At 44.2% G+C, this 26,970-nt stretch overlaps 1 protein-coding gene across 5 annotated transcripts in view; it reads left to right on the top strand.

Moving 5' to 3' along the window:
- Positions 1–26,970, top strand: part of DPP6 (dipeptidyl peptidase like 6) — a gene marked incomplete at both ends in the record, with an annotated part of 1,060,012 nt that overhangs the window by 622,285 nt on the left and 410,757 nt on the right. The gene's annotated exons all lie outside the window — the stretch shown is intronic.

Below are 26,970 nucleotides of genomic sequence, written 5' to 3' on the forward strand. Positions count from 1 at the left end.
CACCTGAAGTCTCGTGTGCTCTGACCTGAATCGATGATGTTCCCTCTGGTTTGTCCCTACCCCTCCCCCCCCACCCAAAACAAACAAACAAACAAACAAAAAACCCCAACAGCTGCCACAGAGAGGGAAAAGGTGGGTTTCACCTCCCTTGCTGTCTGGTCTGGGCCACAGCCCCACCAGCCACCTCTGCACCCTCCGAGTTAGCAGGTATGTTCATCTCCTCTCCTTCCCATCCCTCACCCCTGGTCCTGTGATGACGGCTGCAAGGTGTCCCCCTGCACTTCCTCCTTCCGTCCTCACCTCCACCCTCAGCCCCTCTTGCCTGAGCCTTTGCAACCAGCGCAAAAGCCACCTCTGTTCTTCTTCACTCTTCACCCTCTGCCTGGGGGCCGTTACTAATGCACTGATGGAATAGTATCGATTCTCCTCTTTAGACACTTTCAGTGGTTCCCATGGCCAAAAGCCTTGCTCATGTGGTCCATTTGGTTACCAGTTATGGCCACATCACAGTCACACTGGGACATGCACCCTGTCCTGAACAGGGCATGCCTTTGCCAGTAACAATCTCCCCTCCACGATGCCATGGCAGAGCCTGCAGAAATCTGCTCACCTTGAAAAGCTCTGCCTAAATCCCCACCTTCTGCACGAAGGCTTCCCCAGCTCCACCACCAGTGGAGGTCCAGGTCAGGATAGGCAGCCCCAGCTCGCCCGCCAGAGCATCTAGCATTTGGAGGGTCTTTTACTTCTGTTAGTATTGTTCGTTTAGTTCTTGTTACTGGATTGTAAATTTGCGATGACAGAGACTGTGTTTTATTAATCTTTTTGTCTCCTTAATCAGCTAGTGCAGGAACCTGTTTACAAGAGGTGCTTAATAATTTATCAATTCAATGAATGGGTTTCTTGGATTCTTTTCTTGAGAGTAGATTTTGTGAAAGGAGAGTGGAAAAGATTAAAGGACACTACATAATGAAATAATAAATGGTGCAGAGAGGGAAGGCTGGGAGAGATGGTGTCAAATGTCCCTGAAACACAGATTTATCCTGGAGCTGTAGATGACATTTAAGAAACAACCGTGACATCGTAGGGAAACCACACCTCTCCCTGCTCTTCACTTCTCATGCTTTTTACCACCTGGTTATATCTCTTCCACCCCTCTTGGGGAATTTTATATTAAAGATTATTTTCCTGTAATTTTTCATTCCCTTTATAACTGTGAGAGACAGCTCCCACAGGAACACGAGGTTGAGAATCAGTAAGGCACACAACTCTGCTCTCAATTTATTAACGAGCAAGCACTAGAGAAGTGAGGTCTAATGTTTGAGGCCAGGTAGTCCAAACACCTCCGACCAGGAGTCCACTGTGGCGGAGCCTGTGAATGTCAGCTCTTTGAGGTCTGGTCCTCTGCTGTGTTTTAGGCATATTGTTGCAAGTTAATGAAAATTATATCAGTAGTTGCAGGCAACAACTAACATTTACCAATCTTTAACGTAGTTGTAGCAGTGACTGCTGGAATGGAATATGAGTTTCAAAGAATTAAAAAATCATCTTCAGAAAAGCTAATGGCTTCATCCACAGACTTTTGTCCTGAGAGTATGAAAGAAAAACAATTGAAATGCAGTGCCATGTCACTGTTGCCTTAAAGGGATGTTGGGCTTGTCTATATCAATAAATTGGAAGGTTAACCTTTGTAAAATGCCTGCTCATTGTTTGTGTGAGAATGACTGTGCGTTGGTATTAAATGAAGAGCTGAGGTTTATATTTCAGACACCGTGGATGTCCTTTATTTACAGATAGTTATCCTTCCAGGAGTTACATTCATGGTTGATTCACTTTAAAAAAAAAAAAAAGTATAGCTCCCAGCTTAGTTCTGATGGGTTTGCATTTTTCACACCTCTCTTGGTGACTTGATAGCCAGGTGGCCTTGGATAAAACCAAGTCCTGGCAGAGAATGTTCTTGCTGCTCTCAGAGTTGCATGTAGGGTCTCAGATGGAGGGGTTGCTGGTGGGCACCCCTCCCACACCCCTGGTCCTGCTCTGGGCTTGTCTTCCTTTTCTTTTCTTCTCTTGGAAGTGGTTAGAACCAGAAGCCAAAGGGCAACTACAGTCTGTAAAATGGGCAAGTGTTGTTCTAGTATAGAGAGAAGAGCCTTAGAATTCTGAAGCAGTTTGTGTAAAAGTTCATGGGCTCTGGAACTAGGATTTGAAGAATGATTCTTCCAGTTACTAGTATGTGATGTCAGACACCTTACTTATACCAGCTGTCACCCTCAGTTTCCACATCTGTAGGTGGACATAACAAGGTCTAATTTTCAGCGTGGTTGGAAGAATTACAGACCCTGCCTCGGGGCTAGTTCACTGCAGGAATAGAACCTTACAGCTTATGTGGCTGATATCGCTCTGGCCTTTGTATGTCACCTGGCTTCACATGTCATTTCTCATCTTTGAATGTCAGTTTCTACCCTTGTGAAAAAGAGGGAATTGGACTGGATTATCTACTTGTCAGGTTGTCTAAAGACTTTGTACTATATGGGCTGTAAACTAACACATTCAAATGGTGCCCAAATCTTTGGGCCAATCCAGTGGGTTTAGTCAAACAGATCATTAGCAGGGAAATTAAACCAGCCATTTAATTACAGTACTGGTGTGCATCGTGTTTATTACAATGGCCCCAGTGCCCAGCGTGTAGTAGACACCCAGGAAACATTTGTTTAATGATTGAAATAACATCATATGAGTCACAGCCCCAGGAAATAGATGGCACATTCAAAAGGAGTGTTTGAAGAGATAAATGATGTGACAATTTAGAAAGGAACGGGAAGGACTAGGAGAAAGCAGTGAAAGATGGAAACATGCTGAGACTGGAACAGCGGGAGGACACCATCACCCCATGGCCCAGGGAGCAGTTGCTGGACCCAGCAAGTTGGTTGGCCATAGAGGAAGGCCACTGGGCAGGAACTGTGCCCATAGATAATCTGACCTCTCTCCCTGAGTTTCTGATCTCCTGGTAGAGCTTCCCACGGGCCAAACCCAACTAAAACCCAGAGTACAAGGAAACTAGGTTGAGGCTGGCCCTCGAGGTCTGCCCTCTGGGGCAAAGAGCAGGTAGAGAAGGGCGTCAAGTGAATTGTAAGGGGCCAAGGGAGAATACGTAGCACACCTGAGTAGCTGCCCATGTCAGTGTGTGCGTGTGTGTGTGTGTGCGTGTGTGTGTGCGCGTGTGTGTGTGTGTGTTGCAGGGAGGGAGGGAAGGTGGGTGGACTAAAATACTTTATTTGTTTTGGGACCCTTTTAGTACAGGCACAGAAATAACTACCTATTTTGTTCTAAGAGGTTTGTCTTTTCCACCAATGAAATTAATAGGGTTAAGTAATAAAGGCAGTGATTAACTTCAAAAAACAAAGATTCATTAGTCAATGCCAGGTTTAATCAGGACGTTTTAGTTTTTTTGGTTTTAGGTCTTTTTTTTTTGGTTGCACTGCACGTCTTGCAAGATCTTAGTTCCCGGACCAGGGATCAAAACTGGCCCACGGCAGTGAGAGTGCTGAGTCCTAACCACTGGACCTCCAGGGAAGTCGCTAACCAGTAGATTTTTTTTTTTTTTTTTTTTTTTGCGGTACGCAGGCCTCTCACTGTTGTGGCCTCTCCCGTTGCGGAGCACAGGCTCAGCGGCCATGGCTCACGGGCCCAGCCACTCTGCGGCATATGGGATCTTCCCAGACCGGGGCACGAACCTGTGTCCCCTGCATCGGCAGGCGGACTCTCAAGCACTGCGCCACCAGGGAAACCCTAATCAGTAGACTTTGGTGTATGGGTGGATTGGATGCGGATGACGTCCAGGATGGGTGGGGGTGGGTGGTGGAGGCATGGGCTTCGGCTAAGTTGGGATTGGCAACCAGAGGAGCATAGCAACCATAAGACCAGAGTATTGATTGGCCAGGCAGTAACATTCAGCCAGCGAGGACCGGTCCAGAGCAGAGTCCCTGATGGGCTTGCAGTGAGGACCCAGCTACGTCACGGGTGTGTCCAAACTGTCAAGGTGCTTTGGTTTTAATGACCAGGAGAGATTTAGCTTTTCTTTAATCCCAGCATCTCATAGGGAGGCACTACCTGCTACTGTTTCTCAGCCTATTCAGAGATCACCTCCTACGACTGCATAGTTGTCATTGGTATGGTTACATCTGTTTCCTCTTTACTAACTTGTGTCAGAAATAAACAACACTAGACAGTAGATAAAGTGGTCAGGGCAGGTTCGCATCAGTAATAATTCCTGCCGCAGGAAAAGGGGTCAGTGTGGACTGGACTCAGCTTTGATTTGTGCTGAGGAGACTGGAAGTTTTGGAAGGAGATGGAGGGAGTTGTGTGTGGAGGCTTCGTGTAGTCAGGGAGGTGATAGATTGTGAGGGTCGGTCAGTGCAGGGGCCAGCAGGCCAGCTGTGTCTGCAGGCTGGCAGTTGTGGGATTTTGGCTCCTACCCCCAGAGTGGCGGCCTCGAGTTTTCTCAGGCAGGCCCTTTATGGGGGGGCGGAGGTCAGCCTAGTGATGAGGCCTTGAGCTGTCAGAAACTCTGTTGGTGTTTGTTCAAGCCCTCAGAGACCGAGGTTGAGGCCTAGGGGAGGAGAGGGTCCTGGCTAGTGATTGGTTGAGGAGAGGTCTTTGTCACCTGTTGTCATTCTTTATTGGTAGAGCACATAGCTTTCTCTGGATACCTAAATAAAAGAATATAGGAAAAATGAATACGACAAAACTCTGTTGTCAAAGAACAGTTTTATGGCAAAAGGCATCTCAGTGATGATTAATGAAATGGAAAATTGTGAGATGCCTCCCTTAATCACTCTTAGAAATTAACTGCATTTTGCAGCACAGCTGAAGCTTTTGATTATATTGTTTAGAGCCAAGAATGGAAAGAACTATTGAGTGTGAGTTTATTTCCTCTTCAAAAATCCAGGAAGCACATTAGTCAGGTTATTCAAAGGTGCTGATGAAAGTTTCCAAATTTCACACAAATACCTTCAGTGATAGAAAAAAAAAAGTCATATCCAGGAAATAACAGAGTCAAAGAAATGTAGAGAATGATCTCTTACCCTGCTGCCATAGACTCTTTATGGAGTTTGTTTTATGGTCTTTTGTTTTCAGTGTACTTTTTATGGAGAGAAAACGATCACTACTTTTCCCACCGATGTGGACACATATATAAATATTTTTAGACCTCTCCCAACCAGACTGTAAAAATAATGATATTTTCTACCATGATCTCTCGTCTTTGCACACTGCTGGAAAGATGGGATGCAGGTGTACCACTGGCCTGGAAACCTCTCCACTCTTGAGGCGTGGTGTTTATCTCAACACTCTCAGGTCCCGTCCCCAGGGCAGAGTTGTGGTCCATTAGAACAGGTAATCATCCAAAGGAAACATGATAGATGGTGCATTCGTTTCCTATTGCTACTGTAGCCAGTTACCACAAATTTAGTGACTTAAAATAATACAAATTTATGATCTTACATTCTGAAGCTCAGAAGTCTGACATGGGTTTCTGTTGGCTCAAATCGAGGTGTGGGCAGGGTGTTTCTCCCTTGGGTGACTCCAGGAATCTGTCTTCTTGCCTTCTTCAGCGTCTAGAGGCTAGGCTGCCGCATTCCTGGGCTCGTGGCCCCTTCCGTCCTCACAACCAACAACAGCCGAGGCGCAGAGTCTTTCTAACAACAACCCATCACCCTGACACTGACTCTTCTCCTTCCCTCGTCCAGTTAAGGGCCCTTGTGATTACATTGGGCCCACGGGTATAATCCAGGATAATGCCCCATTTTAAGGCCAGTGGATTAGGAACATTAATTCCATCTGCTGCCCTAATTCCCCTTTGTGATATAGTGTAACATATTTGTAGGTTCTGGGAATTAGGAGGTAGACAACTTTGGGAGGCCAGCATTCTGCCTACTGAAGGTGAAAATGTTTATCACAATGAAATAAGTTTCATCCAGTGCAGTTCCACATTGGCCTGTGCAGGTGCCCGTTGCACACTGTGTTCTGCTCTGTAATCATGATACGTGATAGTGAAATGCTTATCAGGGAACACGGAACTGGATTAGGGGTTAGGAGAGATGACAGATCTATCAGTTGCCACTTGACAACTGTGTGACCTCAGGTAAACCTCCTGACCCTTAAACAAAAAATTTTCCCTTCAGTCTTCTCATTTGTAAAATGAAGGTTCTGTGTTAGACTATCGCCATAAGCTCTGCCAAAGCCCTCCAAGTCTGAGAAATCCTTCTGGTCTGAGGTGAAGGGCGTGAAGAATAAGTTGCTTTGATGTGGTTATTGTGTTCTTGCCGATTTATTATTATCTTAGATGCTCATAAAGTTTATGCACATTTAAAGTTAGTTATTTCCTCATTGTGTAATTAATGTAGATCAACCCAGCTCAAAGTGTCAGATAAATAATTTATTCTTTTTTAAGAAGATGAACAGACTAACCCAGTAGCAACTTTCTTGGTCCCTCTGGAAACCAGTCATTGAGTTGTCCTAGGGTCGATGCATGGTCTTCCCAAAGGATCAGGTATGGGTTTTAACAGATTACATTAAGACACCTTGGGTGCCTTCCAGAAATAGATTAAAAACAGTTTTTATTTTTCATATTTTAAACCCCTTGCAGACAACACTGAACAGAAATTAGAAACTCCTAAGTGGATTTGAAGTGATAAAAATAGCTGTAAAAGTTGAAGAATAACCATTTCAAGGGTTGTGTCTTCTGCGTGTAGGCAGTTGGTGCAGCCATGAACATCCCCTGTGAAGTTCAGTCACACACCTCTGAACACTGCTGTGGTCTGGACCCAAGGGTGTGTCTCTTGTATGTTGGGGAAACGTTAGCTTTGTCCTGATGTGGGTTTGCTGTGCCATTGACACATGCAGGAGTGTGGCCTCAGGGTGGCTGGAACCTCTTCCAACTCTTTATTTAAGGTTTGCTTGAAGACAATTGTGTGTATTTATAGGCACCGATTGACAGTAAGTTTGGATGTTACCGAGCCAAAGCACAAGATGCCATGTTGCTACAAACAAACTTAGGTGTTATTTTAGAATTAGATTCAATTTCCTTTGCCAGCAGAGAACATTAGAGGTTGGATTTTCTGAATCATCGTTCCAAGATGGTCACCGGAGTTGTCCTGTCACTTCCCCTCTTGATCCCACATTGAATTCACCAGGACAAGAGTATTCAAGCCAGAGGTTTGGCCAAACACCTTGGAACAATAGAGTATATTTAAGAATTGAACATTTTGTGTTTTTTATTGTAGTATTGAGTAGGGGATGGAAAATCAGCCAGTTATAGTACTGCTGGGGTCTACATTCAAAAGAGAACGTTTACAACACAAACCTTTGGTTACTTATTTGGTTGAGGGCCTACTCAATGCAAAAGTTTTTTGGGGGAATTTGGTGAGTCATGGTGATGACATAATATGACCTCAGAGGCATTCACAGCTCTGCGGTAGAGATAGATATGTAGAAAACCCTGCACTAGGCTTATTCCATGTTGGCCACAATGCTTGATGGGGGCATATCTCAGCCCTTTGGAAGGTCATGGTTAGGAGGTATGGTTGGAAGGTTTCTGCAGTGTAGGGTTGCTGACAGCCTCACCGCAGACAAAGGAAGCGTGTCACAGGATTGAGGACTTGCTGCTCTGGCTTCCAAGTCACAAAGAGGAAGTGTTGGAATGACCTATAAAACCACTGAGAGATGATGACTTTGGAAAAACATCAGCCAAGTGGGTTATTCAATATACTTTTTTAAAAGATAGAGCCATAAATACTCCAGAAAAGTTTGTATGAATAGATCATTGAATACAAAATTCCAAGAGAATCATTTGTTTACTACACTAGGAGTTGAATATATTTGAGAGTAATATATAAGATTTTCTGACCAAAAAAATTACCACTTCCTCTGGTAATGCTTTTTATACATGGTTCAACAAGAAATGGCTTATTTTAATCAAGTTATTTTGGTAAAGGTCTCTGTGCACATAAAAATAGCAACCAAGATCATTACTATTTTAATGTTGTAGGCAATTTATTTTATAATCCCATTTTCACTTGTTTTTTCTCTACCTCCCTTCCCCAAATGGAGTGAGTGTGTAGAGATAGACACATGCATTATTGTCTTCAGTATTAATGTCCTAAAATTAGGGATAAGTGCATTCTGCATTGTTTTGTATTCATGAAGTAGTTTTGAAAAAGCTTGAGATTAAGTGAAATTCACATGCTTTTGACAATAGTTTTTGGGAGATAAATTTAAGCTTTATCTCTTAGCTTGGTGTATAGTTGAGACAGTCATAGGTATCCTCTTTATTCTATGTGTTTTTTTTGCCTTTCTTAGAAATAAATATTATTCAGGAGTTGAATAATATTGTGTTCAAAAGTCCAGTGACTGAAAAACAACCCTCAGCCTTCAGAAGAGACTAAACTTGGCTGAAGCAGGCTGCACGTGCTAACCCGAGGCTGCACGTTAATCTTAGCAGAAGTGTTACAAACATCTAAATATTTTAGCTTGGGATTTAGACATTGCTTTTCATCAGTAACAGAATAGACGTAAAGTCTATTCTTCTTCTTTCGCTCACATTGACATCAGTGTTAATTTATCTTTTGTTTCTTCTGGGTGATTCTGTATATGCATGTCTTGTGTCTTCAGTTATGAGCTGTTCCAGGAAGGAAACCACGTGTCTGTTGCTTCTGGAGCCATGCAGGACCTGACCCAGCAGCCTTCAGGCACCAGGCTTTCATTCAGTGTTGAATAAACGGGATAACCAGGGGCAGCTTAGTTTTTTCATTCAAGGATTCGTTTCAGATGCATAAAATGGTGATCAGTATCTTTCTACTTTACGCGGTATACACAGTTACTAAAGGATTGTTGACACTACTCCCTGAGCTGTACGTTGCATCCCTGTGACCTATTGTATGTTATAACATCCCTCGTACTCCCCTTCGCCTATTTGCCCATCCCCCACCCCCTTCCCCTCTAGCAACCTCTAGTTTGTTTCCTGTATCTGAGTCTGTTTCTGTTTTGTTATATTTGTTCCTTTGTTTCGAAGTTAACTCCTAAAGCGTTGATTTCATTGCCTTGCCCAAGATCAAACCAGAATATTTATTTAGGAAGCAACCCTTAGGTGTGAATGGTACCGAAGCTCTAAGTCAGTGGCTGTACCTTTTAATCAAAATTATCAGCATTTTGTGGTTCATATTAATACTACAGGCGAGTAACTCCATGTAAAGAAACCTAGATAAACGTACGGCTCTGTGTTTCAGAGTCTGAATAAGATATGAATGATCTGGCAGATGGAAGAGGCAGTTAAGAATTTGGTATAACTTCTATTGAGAGATTTTTTCTGTAAGATGGGAAGTATGATTTCTTTATAGAATTTCATAAAATACTTCAATATTATTGTAAAGAAACTTTGAAAAGTCAGAAATCAGCTGCAACTATTGGAGAGAGAAAAATCAGCCTCTGTTTTTACTTTTTCTGAATGTCCCGTTTTTAGCATTGCCCTCCTAAAACAAATGAGACATTTTACTTAATACACAGTGAGTGAATATTCAGAGGAGCATTGCATTTTAAAGCTAGAAATCATTCTCAAGGGTATCTAGCCTATTTCCCCAGATGATGTAGTCAGAAAGTGTCTGCTTTAGAATGGCCTCCGGTCCCATTCTGCTACTTCACATCTGTGTGACCTTGGGCAAGTCACTTAACCTCTCTGAGCTTCAGGTTCTTAATCTGTAAAATAAGGATCATTTGTCTTACCCCTTGTTTTGATCAAATGAAATGAGTTTTGTGAAATCCATTTGAGCTGGTCAGCAGAATTCAAACATGAACAAATTGAGGCCTTCTCTGGGAATCTAGCTAGATTGCTCTGGAGGGGGCAGCTAGGGCTAGCACCCGACCCCCTGGAGTGCAGGGGGCAGTGACATCAGTATGGCAAGGCTCCTGCTCTTTGGAGAAGGTATATGTGTCTTTCAGATGAGGGAAAGCAGCGCCTGGGTCAGGACCTGCTGTAAACAGTTCAGCTGTGTGTTGTGACAGCCGACCTGGCATTTATCACTGTCCCTGCCAGCTCAGAAGGAACACTGGCACGGTGCTGTCTGTCTGGTTTCTGGAACACAGGCCGTCCTTTCTGACAGTTCCAAAGTGGAGGCACTTTCAGCCGCTGCCCATCACCAAAGACTCAGACGCAAGTGTCCATCCACCTTCCTAGCTGTTCGGATGCTGGAAGTTTCTTTTTCTGGGGCCGCTGTCAGGCTCAGGGCTCTGAGCTGCTTCCCCCTCCTTCAGGCCAGGCTCTGCCAACAACCCTGGACTCTCAAACTGGCTGCTGCCTCTGTCTCGGGAGCGATGTGTGTCTTGGGAGCAGACAGCTCTCTGGCCCAGGGCTGGCTTGGCACTGCAGGTCACCCAGGAGGCGCCAGGGCTGTAGAAATGTCCTCTGAACGGTTGCTTTCACTTCCAGGATGATACCACAGAGGGGTGTTAGTATTATTTTCACATGGTAACAAGCGCTGCTCACTGGGCCTGCTCCACGCTAGGCCTTGTCCCGGACATGTCACTGTCACCCTCACTTCAGTGTCACAAGGTGTCTTTGTCCCCAACTTACCGCTGATTATACTGAGCATCAGTTCAATGCATGGTCTGTGTCAGGGATGGGATGTTTGGGGATATTGAAATCTAACCCCAAGTGAAGGCATGTGGAGGTGGGGCCTTCAGGGGGAATTAGTGCCCTTGTAAGAAGAGGCCAGAGTGCTGGTCAGCTCCCTTCCCACCATGCAAGGACACGGCCAGAAGATGACTGTCTCTGAACAGGAAGGGAGCCTTGACCTAGAACCCGACCATATGGCACCCTGTTCTGGGTGTTGACTGAAAAAAAATGCACAACATGAGATTCGTGAGTTAAGTTTTATTTGGGGCAAAATGAGGACTATAGCCCAGGAGACAGCCTCTCAGATAGCTCTGAGAAACTGCTCCCAGGAGGCAGGGGGAGGTCAGTATAGATGTGATTTTAGTGAAGGGGGTACCTGCAGTCAAACACACATTTTGGCTGAAGGTGGCTGCTCGTCACGAGGAGCAGACGTCTCTGTTAATGATTTTAGTGCTTTTCTGGATACAAGGAGATGCAAGAATTGGGCTCATAAAATCTTCTCCTGAGAATATCCAACTATCTGAAGGCCTGTTCTGCCAGTTTTTCCCAGAGCACAGAGGGCCTCCTTCCTGCTCTCCACCCTGAGCCCCTTTTAGGGGATGTTGAAGGTCAGCGGCTACAACAGTTCATGATTTAATCCTTGTAGAGGCAGATGGCAAGTGCCAATTTTTAGTTGGTATGGGACTTCCAGCCTAAAACTGTGAGGAATAAATTTCTGTTGTTTAAGCTGCCCAATCTGTGCTTTTTTGTTACAGCGGCCCAAACTGACTAAAGACAGTCACTTAGCTAGCAAAGGTGGAGGCAAGTCCAGCTGTGTCTGGATTTCTAAGGCCCAGGGTCATTTGAATGCTTCTTTCCCCAAGTGGAGTTAAGTCTTTTCCATTCAGGAAACAAGCATTGTGTGTCGAACGTCACCACTACTAAGCCCTGATCCTACAGTGATGGCTCATAATGAGGTCCTGTCCCCAAGGTGCTTATTCCAGGAGCGCTCAGTAGGAAGGACGAGACACATGCCACAGCGACCACAGGGGAGGTGAAGAGACACGTCCCGTGAGGGCAGGACCCTCCACTTCTCCCAGAGCCTGCCCAGTGGTCCAGGACAGACTCCGACACCCTCAGCCCTGTGCCCTGCAGGTGCAGCCTGGGCCCATCGTTCCATGGCCCAATCTCAGGGCTGGAAACTGGATCTCGTCCGGTCCTGACCCTTGGCTTCACCACCTCCCACTTCCCTGGACAGAAGAGGGAGGTGAGAATAGGAAGGTCATCTCCATAAAGTAGCTTCTGTTGTCCAAATCACTCAAAAGAAGTGAGTAGTAGAAATAATAGTCAAAGTCCTTTATCTTCAATTCGGTTAACCTGCAGTTATGTTAAATAAGGCTAGTTTTAAGTAGTTAGGTTCTAGTGAACCCCACGTACCAAGCTGGCTGGGTTTTGTGATATTTTGTGTGTTATTTTTATGATTCTCCTGAAAATTGCTTATAGGTAACTGCTGTTTTACAAGAATATTTACAATATTCGTACGTTCTGGTGCTGAATGTCAGTGTTGCCATCACTTAGTAACCATAGTCACAGTTTATTACTCAAATATTTACGGCCCTGAGTAACTTGAAATTCGTTGTTTGATAGATTTCTCAACATTTGGGGGAAAATGGGGGTAACATGGTAAAATGAGATGGTCCTTTAATAGGAGTATACTCCTTTCTCAATACCGACCTTCAGGTAGGAAATATGTACATATATCCCCTCTGCAATCAGGAAAGAAAGTGCTGTTGTTTGTACCCCACGATCATGTTTAGGACAGCCTTTGAGCAGCTGTAATGAATTTTATAATCCATTTGAGTTTTCGTTGTTGTTGTTATTTATTTATTCATCTATTTACTTACTTGTTTACTTACCAGTAGGTGCTAGCTAAAAGCTTACGTAGGCTCAGCGGCCATGGCTCACGGGCCCAGCTGCTCCGCGGCATGTGGGATCTTCCCAGATCGGGGCACGAACCCGTGTCCCCTGCATCAGCAGGTGGACTCCCAACCACTGCACCACCAGGGAAGCCCCCCCTTTTTTTTTTTTTAAAGAAGATGTTGGGGGTAGGAGTTTATTAATTAATTTATTTATTTTGGCTGTGTTGGGTCTTTGTTTCTTTGCGAGGGCTTTCTCTAGTTGTGGCAAGCGGGGGCCACTCTTCATCGCGGTGCGCGGGCCTCTCACTATTGCGGCCTCCCTTGTTGCGGAGCACAGGCTCCAGACGCGCAGGCTCAGTAGTTGTGGCTCACGGGCCTAGTTGCTCCACGGCATGTGGGATCCTCCCAGACCAGGGCTCGAACCCATGTCCCCTGCATTAGCAGGCAGATTCTCAACCACTGCGCCACCAGCGAAGCCCTGAGCTTCATTTTTAAATTGAGTTTTACTGAAACATGTAAGACACAGGAGTGGGCATAAAACATCGTGAGTTCTCTGGTGACCATGTGACCGGTCACCCACACTGCTTCTGGTGAGGTGAGGGGAAATCGCAGGCAGCGAGTGGTCTCTGATGAGGGGTGCGCTAAGACTGCAGTCAGTGAAGCCAGCCCAGCGGCGGGGTGGGCACTGGTGCTGGAAGATGCCAGCCAGAATCTTGTTCCCACATGGGCATGTTTCCAAACTATTCTATTCCATGCCAGTGAGTGGAATTTTGCATTTGAAAAATTGTCCTCACAAACCCTTACTTTCATGTAATTGTTAAGTGTTGTGGAGAATGTGGATTTGTGATTTGGGTAGCAGTCACAGGTGGACAGTGCCACTGATATGTTTAATAGGTAGAAACCTTTTGTGCCTCTTATTCTAATATTCTGAGAAGAAAATTGGCTTTCCTCAAGACCTCTTCAATTAACATTGTCAAAAAAGAAAATTAAGGTTTCCCATCAGCTAGAGAGAAATACCAGTAAGGAAAATAGAAAGCCTCTTACGAGTTTCAAGCAAAGCAGTGTCTTCAACTTCTGAGGGTGTCCCTAAGCACGTGCAGCAGTGAACCCTCAGTGGTGTAGACTTGAGAAACCGTATGAATGTTAGATGTGAACTATTTATCCCCTTGCATGGACAAGGCAACTGCAGTTCAAACAAGACCTCCTCCTGGCTGTGTACTTTATACATTCTGATCAATCTGGAAAGCAAATAATTTATTTAGGATCTTAGAAAACACTGTATGTGGCACTGTGACAGGAGGTTCCCTAGAGGAACTTCACACTTAATGGGAAGGAGACCAGTCAGTCTAGGCTGAGGCTGAGAGCTAGTTGAGTGTAACAAATAATATATGCTTCCTCCTCTCATGGCGGGTACGGTTCAACTTTAGGGCATTCAGGGTCACGGCAGGAAACCTAATCCAGCTCACATGGTTCAGGACTGTTTACAGAGGTATGAGGAGGGTTAAGGGAGCAATCAGAGATGTGAGCCCCAGGGAATAGCAGCCCCCTGAAACTGACACCTGCCCTAAACTAAGCCTGAAGGGGCAAAGAGCGGACCTCCAGGGGATGTACTCCTGAGAGGAAGCCGCCCAGACCAGGCAACCTGGGCGGAGCAGGGAGTCCCTGGCCCTCCCCTCCTTCCCGGATGTCTCCTCCCCGGACCTCCTGTGGGCCAACCTGTTTCCTTCATTTATTGTTTGAAGTATAGTTGATTTAAAGTGTTGTGTTAGTTTCAGGTGTACAGCCAAGGGATTCAGTTTTATATGTATAAAGTATACATATTCTTTTTCAGATTCTTTTCCCTTATAGGTTATTGCAGAATATTGAGTAGAGTTCCCCGTGCTATACAGTAGGTCCTTGTTGATTATCTATTTTATATACAGTCGTGTGTATATGTCAGTCCCAACCTCCTAGTTTATCCCACTCCCCCCCCTTCCCTTTTGTAACAATAAGGTTTTCTTCTGTGTCTGAGTATACTTCTGTTTTGCAAATAAGTTCATCTTTATCCGTTTTTTTTTAGATTCCGCATATAAGTGATATCATGCAGTATTTGTCTTTGTCTGACTTCACTTAGTATGATAATCTCTAGGTCCATCTATGTTGATGCAAACGGCATTATTTCGTTCTTTTTTAATCTCTTGGCCAGTCTGAAGCCATCAGCAAAGATGTGCAGGGGGGCGGCTTGTAGTGTCAGAGGCCAGCCTTCCAGGACACAGAGCTGGCGGGGAGAAGGCGGCAGAGTGACGTTGGGAAGGGGCAAAGGGAGAAGCCCCAGCGCAGGTGCCCTTGAACTCTGCCTTTGGAAGATGAGGAGGGTAAAGCATATTGGAGAAGGTGGGCTGGGCTTTGCGTCCGGTGGGATTGGCGACCCCGAGCTGAACGTTGAGCTCTGAACTGGGTCTCAAGACGGCAGCCTGAACCTGCCATTCTTAAACCAATGTTGAGGGAATTTGCTGAACTGATTTACCTGGGCACAGGTATGTGGTGAGACGTTCCTGTGGATACTGGTTCTCATACCTTCGTCATTATAAACATCACCTGTGCGGACTGTAAAACATGATGGTCTCTGCTCCAACCCCCAGAGACTTCAGTTCAGGAGGGTTCAGAGGCCGCAGGAATCTGCATTTAACATCACAACCAGGGGTTCTCAGAAATTCTCTAGCAGCATTTTGAGAAATACACATTTCAAGTAATCTTTCTTGCCGTGTTAATTTGTTTCTTTCCTAGGGACTAGATAATTATTTCTTTTGTCCAAAAATCTTTGGATGGCTATATTTGGAGATGGTAATTAAGTTCTGGTCTGGGCCATTTTTCTTCAGATAAGTAGACTAATTACCTTGACATTTCCTTGTAGATCCAATTTTCCAACAAGATAGTCACTGTTTTCTTCCGTTTAAGCTCCCCACAAGGTCTCTTCATGTGTTACATAATATCCAAAGTAAAACAAATATTTCTGTTTTTCCTTTCATATTCTACACATCATGGTTAAACCCATGCCGTGGGTCTCCTGAATACATCAAAAATTGTGGTTATTTTTTTTTAAAAAAAAAACAGTTTTACCTGTCACAACAGTAATGATATCCTTAAGTTTAAGTGCAATATTTAAAGACATTGGATCATAAGGTAATGACTTAAACTGGATTGATCAAATTAAAATAAAAAATTAACAATATGAATTTGGTTTAAAATATATACTTACCTGGCTTGTTCTTGATGTATGTAACTTCCAGGTATCTAAAATTTTGCCACTTCAAGTGCGGACTTTGTTTTAATATTTTCAGGTAGAAATTATTTAAGAATGTGCCATGTAAATAGCTGCTGTTAAAAAAAAAAACCCAACACCGTAAACTGCATTTTCCCTTTTGTTACTAATGCAGTGTCATGATTTTGCACACAGATGCAGTAGGAGCTGCAGGTCTTTGGATGTGCCTGCTGTTTGCCCCACCCAGGGATCCAGACTGGCCTCTTCCAGCTGGTTCTTCTGTCTTTAGTGTCACCAGGTGCTTCTCACTTGTCCTGTCCTGTGTCTGATATTCTCTTCCATTTTTCCCCCTCAGTGCATTTTAAATTCTTTTATTCATATTTCTTCTTCTCTCCACCTTTTGTTCTGAGCTGCTCCCTGCGCTGTGCTGTGTGTTATTGAGATCATTAGCATTTTCTAATCAGGGCGCTTTATCTTTTGGTTTGCAGAGCAGAGTGAATTCCTCTCTGGGTATTTGCTTCTCTTCAGCCTGTTTGAACAGTGCTTCTTGGACTCTGAAACTTCTTTGTTGCTTTTGTGCTCCTGGCTGTGCCAGAGGGCAGGGAATTTCATTGAAATCCTGGATTCAATACAAATGAACTTATTTACAAAACAGAAAGACACTCACAGACATAGAGAACAAATTCATGATTACCAAAGGGGGAAGCAGGAAGGGATAAATTAGGAGGTTTGGATTAACATATACACACTACTGTATATAAAATAAACAAGGACCTGCTGTACAGCACAGGGAACTCTACTCAATACACTGTAATGACTTATATAGGAAAAGAATCTGAAAAAGAATGGATATATATGTATGTATGACGAAGTCACTTTGCTGTACACCTGAAACTAACACAACATTTTAAATCAATTATACTTCAATTTAAAAAAAGAAAATCAATCGGTCAATTAATCCTGGATTCAGGGGGCATCAACTGCGTGAGCAAGGCGGTGGAGGGACCTTGAGGGAGCAGCAGAGGCAGAAAGAGGAGGAATCACACCATCCCCAGTGGTCCTATGACTCCCTCCCAAGGGCTGTGCAGGGCGGCCCGTGTCCCACTGACTTTACCCGTGAGGATTCCTCACCACAGCCCCATTGCCATCTCAGTGACGAGGGGACCACTCAGAGTCATGCTTTCTGCTTTGGTCCACTCTTAGGTTCCTTGGGCAATTATTGGCCAACTATTATCTTTGTTGTGCCCTTTATGAAAGATAAGAGCCACCGATAAGGAAGATTAAGTAAATGAGCCAGTAGAACAGAAATGGGTGTGTGCATCCAACGGGCTGACAGTGACAGATATTGATGGACGTGTGTCAGTTGCTAAATGTTATTTGAAACTTGTTCTTGCAGTCTTAAAGTCATTTGTCGTCCTCTGGATATGGAAATACAATGATTAGAAAGCTCTTTTACCATCCTGAGATACACGCACTGTTGATTTTGTAATTTGTTGCGACTTTCTACTTACGGTAAATGGTCCATGATACATAAAAGAAATTTATGTCAGTGCTGTTCATGGTGAATAAATATTAGAAAGAAAATACAGTTAGACAATAGACTAGAGCCCTGTAATGGGAGATCCTGTGGTTCAGTTTGTGTGGTTTATTTTCTCTCAATAATTTTAATAGTTGCTATGTAAATGTTTTCCTTTTGGGGGTATTTGATTCCACCTTGGCCTGATACTTGACATATTTTAGGCACGATGGGAGAAGTAACCAATCCTGGTCCTTCTCAGTGTACTTTTTCTGATGTCAATAAATAAATTGAATAATTAATGCCTGCCTTCTTCTAGAAGTTATTACAAGTGGCTTATAGAATCCTTCACTGACTTCCAGTTGCATTTTGGATTCAACACAAAATACGTGGCATCATCTACAAAACCGGCCAGGTTTTATCTGTGCCTTCCCTCCAGCTTCATCCTGGACACCGCACGCCAGAGGTGCACTGAGCTACACTGAGTACCAGGCTCATGCCCTCTGCACTCCACGTGGAAAACCCTCCCAGTTACTCACCTGACTAGTTCCTGCACATCCTGCAATGCTCAAATTAAATTTCACCTCCTCAGAGAGCCTTGCCTGCTGCCTTGGTCCCGCCCTGCCCACCGCCCCCCCATCATTAGACTTTCTCTCAGCACCTTGTCTTTCTGTCCATCATACGTGTCTCGTGGTGTCATTTCCTTGGCCTGATGTTGTCTCCTCCTGGGTGTGAGTGCCAGGAAGTATCTCCTTATGTCACCGCTCTTGGCCAGTGCTCCGTCCCAAAGCTGCTATACATGGTGCATGGTTAACCTTCGCACTGTGAAATACTACAAGAGAAAAACTAGATAACATGCAAGCACATAGCGGAACAGATGAGTGTGGCCTGACACAGCCCTATAACGTCCCTCCAGGTCAGGAGAGAGTCCTGCCAGCACCTCTAAAACTCCTGCGTCTTGCCTCCCCCTCTCCAGCTGGGACTCCTCTTTCCCCCGTAAATTATACAACATCCTGAATTTTATAAAAATGCCTTTCTTGTTTGTCCTTATAGACTCAAGGGTGCACCCTATATTTGGGGTGCAGTGTTGCTCAGTGTTGAACTTTACATAAATGGAATTATGCAGTGTCTATTCTTTAGTGTCTAACCCAATTCACTTACCGTTATACTTGTGATCTTCCTCTGGCTGTGCATGTAGTAGAAGGTTGGTGTTTCCATTGAGGTATAACATTTCATTACATGGAATACACCCTGTGGTTGGCAAAATAATGACCTCCCCCCCACCCCGAAGATGTCCACCTCCCCAACTCACAAACCTGTGGACATGTTAGTTTACAGGGCAAAGGGGATTAGGTTGCAGATGGAATCAAGATGGTTTATCAGTTGTATCCCTGTGGCTCATAATTTCTCTGATGCTGTATGTCTTTCTATTAGACTGAATTATATGAAAATTCTGGTATAGACCATTTTTTTTTTAATTGGAGTATAGTTGATTTACAATGTTAGTTTCAGGTGTACAGGGAAGTGAATCTGTTATACATATATCCACTCTTTTTTAGATTGTGTTCCCATATTACAGAGTACTGAGCAGAGTTCCCTGTGCTATACAGTAGGTCCTTGTTAGTTCTCTATTTTATATGTAGTCGTGTGTGTATGTCAATCCCATTCTCCCAATTTATCCCTCCCCTCACTTCCCCCTGGAAATCATAAGTTTGCTTTCTACATCTGTAACTTATAGACCATTCTTGATTATAAAAATAGCTGTTACATATGGATCTACTGAACAGAGCCACTCTAGGCCAGCTATCATTTTAAAATTCTGGAGCTCTTCCTTTGAGGAATTGGGACCTAAAATAGCGAATACCTCAGGAACAGTCCACCCTCTCAAGATGCTCATGAACACTTGGTTGTGCCAGCTGTCTTGGCTGGCATTTGCTTTAACTTGAATTAGCCCCCTCCTGTCACAGAGGGGGCTACACTCCAACACTGATGGGTAATGACAAGTGTGGATCCTTGGGGATCTGTGAAGGTAATTGCTAAATTTCACTCAGCGTTTCCCTGGGAAAAGTAACTATACGTACTTACGGAAAAGCTGGTCTTTTCAAAGAAAACTGTATGTCCAATTAGCAAATTCTTTATTTTGATATTATAAACCAAGCATGTAGTTAAAATTTCACCTCATTTTCAAGTGTGGATTTGGCCATAAGATGCTGCGCACAGTGGAGCGTGTGACCTCAGTAAGGAGCACAGATGCCTTCTGGAAACGGAGCGCCGACCGGATCCCGGGCTGCTGGGCTGGATGTCCTTCGTGACATGTGTCAGATTCTTTGTTCTCAAGTGTCAGAAATCAGCTCAAACTAGTTTAAGTAAAATGGGAAATAAAATATTTCATAAAGAAATGGGAGTGTGCTGTTAAATCTAAGGGAAAAATTTATTTAGGCCTCAGGAGAAAAATTAGGTCAAGGAATTCAAACCAATAGGGACTCTTCTCTCTCTTTACTTCTTGTCTGTTTGTGTGTTGGTGTAATTCATTCTTCATATTCTGTAAGCCTGCTCTCTTTCCTTCTGAAGCCATATGGGAGTAGACACCTCCCGCCACCCCCCTCCGGTTCCGTCCTCGTGTTGCGTGACAAAGGCAAGAATAAATTGGAATAGTGTTACCGCGTCCAAGCTCATACTGCTTGCTGCACGACAGGCCAATAAATCTGAACCCAGTTGTTGGGGAAAGGAATAGCATTTTTATTTGGAAATCCGGCAGACCGAAAAGATGGTGGACTCCTTCCCCAGAGAACCATCTTGCCTGAGTTAGAATTCAGGCTTCTTTTTATACTGCAAGGGGAGTGGGTAAAATCAAACACGTACTGGTTTCCATCAGCCTCCAAGGGGATGTGATAATTTCTTCCTCCCTGCAGTCGTTCACAGGTGGGCCCAGTCAGGATGTTTCCTGTGAGCTGGACAAAGGTATTTTAGCTTAACACTTATTGCCTGGGAAGCAGGGTTCCCAGAGATGGGCCATTATGTATAATTGAAGCTTATAGGCAACATCTCTTTAGTGATTAACTTGTAAGAGAGTACAGGGGCTCTTCCCTGTTACAGTATTTTAACCCCACCCCTAAAATCCTGGAGCAGACTTCTGACCCAGTTTGGGCCAGTTACTTGAGGCTGAGGCAGTGAGGGGGGCGCTCACAGTGTGGAAACATAGCTCTGGCCTCCATGGGTCGGGGAGGAGGGCAGTTAGGATCATCTGTCAAGAGGCATCTAGTACTTCGACAGACGGTTGCATCAGGGTGGCGAGCCGTTTTGAAAAAATGAGTTAAATTATTTTAGACTCTGTCATTAAATTGCTGGTGGTTCTTGCCTTTGAGTCTTGTTTGTTAGTTACTTAATATTTATTGAGTGCCTGCAGGGATTTGTGACATCGGGAAATGACGTGTTGAGCTTGCTAAAAAGCTGCCCTGGTATAGGAAACTTGTCTCACAATTGCCTGTGGGTTTCAGTGAGTCAAGGCAAAGACAGACAGTATCTAAAGACGCTTTGAAGGCATCGTTATCGTACACAGCAATGTGAGATTCAAATGCTCGATTTTAAATGCTGCCACTTACTTTCATAGCCATATTTTTACTGAAAGGGGTTTCTCTTGGGCATGATATATTGTGAAATTTCTTCTGACGGTGATCGGGTCGTAGTGCCCTTGCTTTTGTGATTTATGGAACAACATGATACCTTTAAAACATTCTATCAAAATAGGTCCAAGTTAGCCTGAGCTGTGAAGGGAAGAATGACTTAACATTTTGAATTAATTTCATAAAGAAACTATCAGACACAGTCAGTTAAACTGAAGAGCCTAAAATAATTTCACTTCTGGTGATGAGTTTGCAGGTAAAAAATAATGAAGAAGTTTTAAGAGAAAGATAATTACACTCAATATTTTGCCTGTTTGGTCTTCTTCTTCCTTTTCTAGAGGAACTGGTAGAACAGGAGATTACTCCTCCAACAGTTTTGTTGAGTTGCAGGTAGAGGTTGACAGCTGCCTTAGTAATAGTGGTGGATTTGATTTCAAAGTGCTGTGCCCTCAGGCGGTAATGTTAGTTAAATTCATGTTATGTAAGTCAACCTCGGAAGTTTCCAAATTCATAGGAGAAAAGGAGACTGGATCCCAGATCAGTCTGTAAGGCTGACAGAGAACAGGTGGTGAGAGCCCAGGACAACCTAAGGAGTGGGGCATCCATATAACCCAGAGGAAGATGATGGAGAGAGGGTGCCCAGGGGAAGAGGGGTCACCTGAGCGTGGGTCTGATAGCTTGGGCGTGTCAGCTCCTCTCTGTCGCCAAGGCGGTGATGATTCGTAATTAACTGCCAGACCTCGAGAGAAGGGCCTGTCAACCAAATTTAATTTCTTTTTTTTTTAAGATACTTTTTTGATGCGGACCATTTTTAAAGTCTTTATTGAATTTTTTACAATATTGCTTCTGTTTTATGTTTTTCGGCTTTTTGGCCGTGAGGCATGTGGGATCTTAGCTCCCCATCCAGGGATCGAACCCACACCCCCTGCATTGGAAGGCGAGGTCCTAACCACTGGACTGCCAGGGAAGTCCCCAAATTTAATTTCTAATTAGTGAAATCAACGGAAGCTTTTTGAAGGGTAAGGCTCCACCCTCCACCATGAGCACTATCTCCCTCTCACACAGCATTGGTTCCTTCCATCTTTCAGGATTGGCTGCCCAGCCCACCCCAGCCCTATAGTCAGTTACAGAGTCACTGACATGGAATCAGCGTTAATTAGTATCTTGTGGCCACAGCCGTCATCCATTCCTCACGCTCACGACCAGCAAAAGCACCCAAAGTACTTAGAAGACGCAAAACAACAGTCACGGGAGGGGAGAATTTCAAGGAGAGAACTCTCCCTGCGAAGGATTCCCGGTCTCTGTTGAGCTGCTGATTCACATATATTCTCTGGGAATATTTTAAACTATCAGTGACCTAACTTGGATCTAGTGATATCCCAGAGAAGGTCTCTTTCCATTTTGAGAGCCAGAAACAGTCTTCTAATCTTAATATTCTTCTGAAAGCTGCTTGATAGAAGAGGAGATTGATTGGCTCAAAGATGGATTATTGTGAGAAAAACAACTGAATTCACTTCCTCCTTCCGTGGTGAGTGGGCCATCTGATTGACCCCTCTGCCTTCAGCAACGGGAAATAAAATGCAAAATCGCCAGCTGTTCCCATCACGGCTGGCAAGGCCTGGACCTCGGCTGCCGCTGCGGGCCCTGCTCTCCTTTTGCCACGTCCAGCGCTCCTGTACTTGCAGCTTCCCGTGCTCTGACCTCCTAGGACGGGGGGCTTCTTTAGGAGAGGCCTCAGTATCATGCAGAAATCATCCTCCAGTCTCACTTCTGCTGGCCGTGGCTCCTTTGTCCCTTTAGCCACGTGAGGCTATACCCACAGTGCATTAAACAAAGTGCCTATGATGCGTGGAAACATGCAAGTCGGTTATTGCTGCTTGAGGAATGCACTGCTTTGTGGTGGAGTCTCACAGCTGCAACCTGTGTCACCCTACTTTGGGGACCCAACAAAAGTTAAAATGCTGATTTCTCCTCATTAGAGCTTGGGGTGCAAAGAGAGTGGATGAAAGGAATGTGATCTCTGTATCCTTTACTTTCTTTATCAAGTACAGGAAATTTAATGTGCTTTTGACTTTTCCTCATATTGTATGTCAGATGTTGCTGGGACATTGGTAGTGAGCGCAATAAATAGTAAAGCAATGTTTATTCAGGTTTCTATAATTTTCATAGATTATTATTATTATTTATTTATTTTTTTTTTTGCGGTACGCAGGCCTCTCACTGTTGTGGCCTCTCCCATTGCGGAGCACAGGCTCCGGACACGCAGGCTCAGCGGCCATGGCTCACGGGCCCAGCCGCTCCGCGGCACGTGGGATCTTCCCAGACCGGGGCACGAACCCATGTCCTCTGCATCTGCAGGCGGACTCTCAACCACTGCGCCACCAGGGAAGCCCAATTTTCATAAATTATAATGGGCTTTCAGACACGTTTGCATTTACCCTGTGACAACCACGCTCTAGATTCCTCTTGTTTCCCACCCCTTCCTTTCTTTTCTCCACCTTTGTAGTCTCGGTTTCTACTATTGAAATAATCACCCCTGAGTTTTCATTTGGATCTCTGCTCCTCATCAGAAGGCATGAAGTCTGATAAAGGTAGCAGGGAAATTCTGTGAGACAGATGGAGCTCAGGATGAGATAAGATGCATCGATTTTAGGGAGGCAGAATGCAGTGGAGTTATTCTCGAATCAGTTCACGGGATATGGTGGAGTCTGTAAGCATTGTTTTAATCTGTATTTCTTCCATTTCTGTTGTAAAATTGGCACAAAAATATCAAGCTCTAATCATGAATTGCTAAGATAATAGCATTCTGGAAAGATGAATTTTATATTTAAAACAACCAAACGACCTAGGAAAGCATTTAGTTTGGTTTTACTTCCTTGTTTGTTTTCTTTTTGCCTGAGTTAAAAATAAGTATGAGCAACAGTTATGTCACTAGGGACAAGGGGATTGCCAGCCTTAGATGTCAGTTTGCATTACGTCTTTTAGGACCGATTGCTATTTATGGCATAGTTAATGCAATTGGGGTTGTATTAACACTTTACTTTCTGCATCAACCAGCAATTGCATCTCTGACAGGTGTGCCAGCAAACAACAACGTTCCTTCTCATAAAGGCATCTGTGGATTCATTCATCCATTCAGCCCACAGTCCCTGGGCACTGTGGTGTCCTAGGCTTTGTACCAGGCATTGGGAACATGAACATCCAGCCCACTTCTTTAAGTAGCTTCCAGTCTGCCAATGACACAGGCATTCAATACATCATTTCATAGCGCAATAACGTTACAGAAAAGCATTTACAAAGTGTTGCAATTGCTTCCAATTGAAAAGAATAATAAACTCTGCCTGTGAAACCAGGCACAGCTTCCTAAAATGTCAGAGAGAGATGATATTTTAGCTGACAACTAAAGAATGCGAAGGGGTTTGCCAGAGAGGAATGTCAGGAGACAGAAGTCAATGGTATGTGCGAAGCTGGCGGTGGGGGTTGGGACACAGGAGGAAATGGTTCCTGGAGCAGAGAGTGGGGAGTGCTTAGGCTTGGCTCAGAGGTAGAGGGAAGGAGGGGAGACTTTCTTTGAAGTGATGTGCAAAGGGCTTTTTACTTGAGCACAGAAGACAGTAGCTTCAGAGAGGTCTCTAAATGCAAAAGGGTTACATAAATGTGTCCTGACACCTAGGTGTGTATTCTCTGCTCCCAAAAGCATGGTTGACTGACGTTTTCTATTACGTGCCCAGGATCAACCACTTCTCACCACCTGCACCACTACCACCTGGGACACACCTCCATCACCCTGGCCTCCTAGTGGGTCCCTGCTGGGCCCACCCTTGCTTCCATATTCTTTGCTCTCCATGAAGCAGCTCCCCTGGGGATCTTTTTGTTTGAGTCTGGTTCATGCACTGCTGTCTCATATGCCTTGCACTCAGAGGAAAAACCAACCCACACTGTGGCATCCAGACCCTACTCTCCTGCACTATGGCATCCAGACTCCCACCCTCCCTGCTCAGTGTGGTCATCTCACTCACATCACTATGGCCACCCTGGCCCCTGTCTCTTTGCTGTCCTGCACACCAGAGCACACACTATCTTACAGACTGTATTCCTGCCTCTCCCTCTACCTGGATTGTTTGCCCTCAGATGTCAGCCTGGGTCTTACTCTGTCTGGGGCTGCTATAACACAACACCATAGACCAGGCAGCTTAAACACAGAGATTTATCTTTCACAGTTCTGGAGACTGGAAGTCCAAGATCATGATGCCGGCTGTGGTATCTGGTGAGGGCTCTCTCCTTGGGTTGAAGATGGCCACCTTCTCTCTGTGTCCTCACACGGCCTTTGCTCCACGTGTACAGGTGGAGAGAAGGGAGGCAAGCTTTCTGGTGTCTCTTTTTATAAGGGCACTAACCCTATCACGAGGACCCCACCCTCATGACCTCACCTAACCGCAATTACCTCCCAAAGGTTCCATCTTCATGTACCATCACACTGAGGTTTAAGGCATCAGCATATGAATTTAAGGGGGAACACAGTTCAGTCCACAGCAGTCTGATGTGTTTCTTCCCAGCTGCACTTCTTTCAGTTTCTGTTCAAATGTTTCTTTATTAGGAAATCTATCTGACCTCTTTATATACAATGAGGTGACAAGACCCCCTCAGTCCTGTTTTTTTCTTCTTCTCTTAGTGTGTTTATCTGTTTATTGTTTGTCCCCCATCCCTGCACTAGAATACAAGAAAGGAATATGGAACTAATGAAAGCTTTTGGACTTGTCGGATTGATAACAGTGCCATAACAGGTTCTCAGAACAGGGCTTGCCAGAGTAAGCCTGGATGAAACATCAATGGATGGATGGATAGATGGATGGATGGATGGATGGATGGGAGATTTGTTCACCTTCTTAGGCCAGTGTTTAATTGTAAACATACTTTTTCATTTTATTGCATCTGTAAGATATGCATGATTACCAAACAGGACGGAGAATATATTACAGCCTCAATCTCATCATTCTAGGCAAAAATATGTAATTCTGTTGAGGGATGCACTACTGAAGCTCAACATTTCAGGGGATAATTTATTAACTTCTCTTGCCCTTCATGGGAAGCAGGAACAGTTCTACTCATTTTCCATAATTCAACTCCTGCAAGTTAAGATGAGGAAGTCTGAATTTGGAATGCCAAATTAGATGTTCAAGTTAGATTTTCACTGTTAACCTGCATTCTAACTCAAAAACCAGATCTATGTTCTGGTTTCACCTGTGTAAAAATTAAATATGCATATCGACCAAGACTGGAGAGGAAGATGGAAAAATGAAAACTTTTGTTTTCTTGGAACCATTAGCTAGATGGTTCATGGTTGTTTTTTTTTTTTCTCCTCTTTGTTTTCTATTATTATTGTAGTAATATTGTTTATGTAGTTAAAAAAAAATTACCTGCACTCTGAAAATGAAATTTGGCTCAAGACTGTCTGCATTCCTGTGGGTAAAATTACCCTGCTTTTTAAAAGTAAGAATGTTACCTGAAAGAAGTGTGGTTCATCTGTACTTAAAAAATGGCATCAGTGATCCAGAATCACTTTCCTTAAGTGGGCTCTGCTATCAATGCCTGTTTGGTTATCCTGTTGTGCATTCGTCCATCCAGTAATATACACTGAATTGGTTTTCTGTGCAAAATCTTTTCTTAGCCCAGTGAGCATGCAGGGAGAAGAGTCTTTGTCCTCTTTCTGAACTGTCTTGACTTTCATTCAATTTCCCACTTCCTGGAGCCACCTCATGGTTCTTCATCTTTCTTTCCCCTGCCCTATGTGTCCATAGAATGTACACTGTGTTAGACATTTTTAAGATCTCTTATATCCACCTTCCTCCGTGGGCTCGCCCTCCTGGATCCCTGGGAGCTGTTCATCCGCCCTGCTCACTTCCTGGTGAAGCAGCCCATTCTGTCATGAAGCAATACTAGTGGTTAGAAATTCTGAAGGTTTTTTGATACATAATTCTGTCTCTGTAAAATTTCCTTTTGGTTCTAACTCTGGCATCTGGACTATGCAG

This window comes from Hyperoodon ampullatus (genome assembly GCF_949752795.1).
Source record: "Hyperoodon ampullatus genome assembly, chromosome: 9".
NCBI lineage: Eukaryota > Metazoa > Chordata > Mammalia > Artiodactyla > Ziphiidae > Hyperoodon > Hyperoodon ampullatus.